We start from the raw sequence: 4818 nt of genomic DNA, 5'->3' as shown, positions 1-4818 counted from the left end.
TTTGTAGTCATCTGCCACACTGCTCTCTATCTTCTTCCAATCCAGTTCCCTCTCTGCTCCGTAGTTTTCGGCCTCATTCATATTTCCCCATTTTCCAACAGTCTCTCATCCCGCTTAAGCTGCTTACTCTGATCTTCTAGTACATTTTCTTCTTTCCTCTCTCTCTAGCACCATATATTCATCAACCTTGCCTATGTCTTTCAGTGTCACTCCTCACAGTTATTATCACATTCCCAGTTTCCCTGATTTTCTTGCTTTCTCCATGCCATCCTCAGCATTTAGTCATGGCTAGTGCATCTCTCAGTCTCTCATCTCTCTCTGAGAACCTGCGTGTTCATCCCATCTTTGTCACCTTACTTGTGCATGCTTTCAATGAACATTCATATACTCGGGCCTCACCTTTACCTCTGCATACCTTCCAACTTTGTGTTTCACTACTGTTACCCTCCTTCTTTTCCACAGTCTTCCTCCAGCAGGTCACGTTCTCCTGTCTCCTTTCAGTGTTTTCTATGAACTTGTTTGCTAAAGTGCTTTGAAAAAATTAGCTGAGAAAATACATCATAGGAAGTTCACATGGCCATTTGTCTCCTAACACATTACTTTGGTTTATTTTCCTTACATGCTGGTTGATGCCAATCTAGATTGCAAATTGGAGAAATAGAAGTGTTTCTTAAGCTGAGCTGTAGCATTGCATAGACTTACATCTGCCTCACATCCCGCCTCCCTCGCACCAGATTAGATTCTCACAAATATTTAAGAATCCATTTAAAATGTCTCTTCTCCTACAACCTTTAAAGCAGTAGCATTGTGTCAATTCCTTTGTGAAGCCTGGGACTGGGGACTGGAGCAGCTCGTAGCCAATGCTGCTGGCTCTATCCAGGAGCTCCCTAGCATATACCCTTAGGTTATGTCCACACAATTAGGCAAAGCATGTGTGACAGGCTCTTGAGTTACGTACTCCATGTATTTTGTATCTTTATTGCAGCAGTAAACTCAGTATGACTTCGTATAGAGCTGAATTCAGGTGCTAGAGGTATACCATACAAAAGTTATGATCTTGGCTGCAGGGATGTAGCCCTTCTAGAAATTGTCACTGGACTCCTGAGTGCTCAGTTCTTTTCATCTCTGCTTAGTGGTTTCAGTGTTGGGTTAAGACTCTTCTTAGCACCTCTTGTGCCTTAACAGTATACTTTTTGAACAGAGCTGATTTCCAGAGTCAGCTTGAACTCTTACTTACCTTCTTTATCTCCCTACCGCATCATTAGATGTATCACTAGATGCTTAGTTCACAGGACTGAAACAGGTTCCAGCAATCTGTTGGTCCAATCAAGGTTCAAAGATGTCTTTCCCTACAGTCAGGACTCGCCCTCAGCAGACATATGGGCTGAGGCAATGGCACACGGGTGGCACGGTGTCACTCTCCTGTAATGTTCCCTGGTTGAACTTTTAGCCATTGTATTGACTTGTGGTTCATCTCTGACAAGCACTGAGCAGCCTCTCTTCTCATTACATACATGAGTCCCAAGAGTGTGTGCTCAATACACCTTCTGTACCTTTCATCTCTACACGACTGTCATTGTAGTTAATTGACTAGTCCCACTCTGTCAACATGAGAGTTTGTTCTGGGTCTGAAAGTTGTGGGCCTACTTCAACCAACTTCTCAGTTTTTTTTCTGGAAAAATCCATGTCATTAATAATCACTGCTAGCTAGTTTCAAGGTTATTGCCAATAATGGTTGGCAATACATTTCTTACATATTCCTGTTACTATAACTGTTATAGTATTAGTATTATATGTCACAATATTACTTAGAACTTTCAAATGAGGCCAAAGCCCATTGCATTAAACTCCCTATATATACACAGCAAGAGAAACATCCTTGCTTAGTATAACTCACTATCTCTATGAACAAAAAGTTAGGAAAAGCAGTGGTCTGGGCAAGGTCATCCCTCAGGTCAGGAGAAAGACAAGGCAACAGAGCAAGACCTTCTCCTCTAGATTATGCTACTTACTCTGTTTATCTCCTTTGTCAAATCCTTGCCAGTCTGATCTCACCCAAGATCTGCTGTAGAAGGGAAGAAAAGGGACAGTAAGACCTCATACAATACAAATCACCATGCCTCAAACTACTCCTGTGCCGTAAGTCCTGCTGCATGCACTGACTTTTCTGTTAGATGCATCATTAGGGCAAAAGCCCAGGTCTTTAAAGTTTGTTAGGTATCAGTGGATTTTAGGTGTTCCAATACCTTCAAGAATCTGGCCTTAAGGGAGCATAGGATCTGGGATTACTCATTGCCTCAGATTTCAAGCTATTTGTTTAATCAGATGTATTTATGTATAATATAACACAGTTCATAAAAATGCTGTTTGGTTTGGCTCACATTTGATAAGCTTCCCTGCTTCCCAGGGAAGGGAAGAAAAGCAAGGGAGATTTCCATGCGTATTATGAACATAGAGGCTCCAATCAGCATGTGGTAATTTCAGAAAACATACTCTTTATATTTGAATTTAACCTGTTAATCTTATGTTTCTGATATTTTTTTCTGCTCCTTTGCTTAGTCGCTCCACTCACTGTTATTTAGAGCTAGTTTTGTTAAATACGGATATATACATTGTAATGCACTACACATTCAGCAAATGAGATCTCGGATATAGAAGAGCAATGCTGGCAAGATACTGCATATTTTCTACCCTATCAAAGAAACTACATGTAATCCCTTCTCTGAAACATAATGCAAATGCAGCTGAACCTGAGACTGGACCTGAGGCAACAGCTTTAAGACAGTCATTTTTTCTTCTCCGTTTGCTTTCATAAAATGGTGTCCTGAAATATTCTGCTTAGGGCTGCAGGACTGAACAAATAGTCTGCTCTGCATGAGAAAGGGGAGCCATCCTATTTAAGGTGGAGTGCAGAGCAAATGTCTTCCTTCCATCTGTATATTCCATCTATGCATGTTCGTATAGACACTGCTTTTATTATGTGTGGAAACAAGGTGCCTCCCTCCAATGGTTTCCAGTTTGAAAGACAAAATATACTTCTGGTTTGTGACAAATATACTCAGCAGAGGCAGTGGTAGAGTTGTGCTAGCTCACACCATCCTTGGAACCAGCTCAGACCAACACCCAGTCTTGATCCTGCACCGATACCAGTATCCTGAGGAACAATCAGGGTCCTGCAAGCAGGTCGAGGGACATGATCCGTCCCCTCTCTTCAGCACTGGTGAGGCCACACCTGGAATGCTGTGTCCAGTTCTGGGCTTCCCAGTACAAGAGAGACACAGACTTACTGGAGCAAGTCCAGTGGAGGGATATAAGGATGATTAAGGGACTGGAACATCTTTCATAGAAGGAGAGGCTGAGAGAGATGGGTCTGTTCAGCCTGGAGAAGAGATGGTTGAAAGGAAGCTTCTCAATATGTGCCAATATGTGTGGGGAGGGAATGATGTATAGGGAGCCAGACTCTTCTTAATGGTGCCCACTGACCGGACAAGAGGCAATGGACGCAAATGAAAAAGCATGAAAATCCATCTGAACACAAGGAAAAACTTTTTTAATATGAGGGTGGTCAAACACAGGAATGGATTTCCCAGAAAGGTTGTGGACTCTCTGTCTGTGGAGATATTAAAAAATTGGACACAGTCCTGGGCAGCCAGCTCTAGGTGACATGGCTTGAGCAGGGGGGTTGGACCAGATGATCCCAGGAGGTCCCTGCCAATGCAAACAATTCTGTGATTGCCAAAACTCTACCATAGGGTTGCTTTAATCTTGAAAATAATTTTTTCCATACCCTTTATGTGTTTCTTGTCAGGACTCTTTCCTGACCAATTCCAGCTGTAGCAAAGGTAATGTTGGTAAAACCAGGCTGGGGACACTGTCAGCTCCTGCGGGGGGGGTCCATATTTGGAGTTGTGAGTGTGTGTCTGCAAAGTCACTGCCCATTATTCAATAAATTTCAAGTGCAGCATCAGTCTAGTTGGACAGATGAGGTTGTATGTGCTCAGAAGCTGTCTAGTGCCATAGCTACCATCTGATGAACAATTTGTGGACCATACTTCAACTACTAGATTCTGGGAAGGATTAGCTAAGGAGAAAGAAAAGCAACGTTCAACAGGAAACAGACTTCTTATTGTGCCCCTTCATTGTATATTCTCCATGCTCCCTTTTCTGCTCAGTAGCGCAGGCCAGTTTGGGACACTCTAAATTGTCAAGAGCAGCAAGGGGTTACCCAGAGTGTGCTTTGTTTGGCAATACAGACAGCTTTTTTTGTTAACTGACTTGAACCCATTGTCTGTGCCCCCCTCTCCCATACCCTCTCTTCTGTCCTCACCACCCTCATCCCCAGCCCAGCTCACCCTCCGCAGATCCCCTTACAGGCTTTGGGTTCATGAAGTACAAATTAGCATAATCTGATTAGCTGCATGGGGTTGTTCAGCATGGAGCTGAAAAGGAAGAAAAAGTGGCTCACAAAGAGAAGCCCTGAGGAGGGCAGAAGGGGGTGGTATTGCTGTTGTGCTGTGGTGCTGAAAACTTGCACCTGCATAGCAAGCAGATCCTCTTCTCACTAAGGACTCTTAGATGTTATTAAAGCATAGGAATTAATTGGGGGGAGGGTAAGGAGGCAGAGAAAGGATGACAGAACTGGGATGGGGGATGGAGAGGAGAGGCGAGGAGAGGCGAGGCGAGGAGAGGCGAGGAGAGGCGAGGCGAGGAGAGGCGAGGAGAGGCGAGGCGAGGAGAGGCGAGGAGAGGCGAGGCGAGGAGAGGCGAGGAGAGGCGAGGCGAGGAGAGGCGAGGGGAGGGGGGGGGGGGGGGGGAGGG

This window comes from Aptenodytes forsteri, unplaced genomic scaffold (assembly GCF_000699145.1).
Source record: "Aptenodytes forsteri isolate BGI_AS27 unplaced genomic scaffold, ASM69914v1 Scaffold412, whole genome shotgun sequence".
NCBI classification, from domain to species: domain Eukaryota; kingdom Metazoa; phylum Chordata; class Aves; order Sphenisciformes; family Spheniscidae; genus Aptenodytes; species Aptenodytes forsteri.
Note: the sequence above shows the minus strand (reverse complement) of the source record.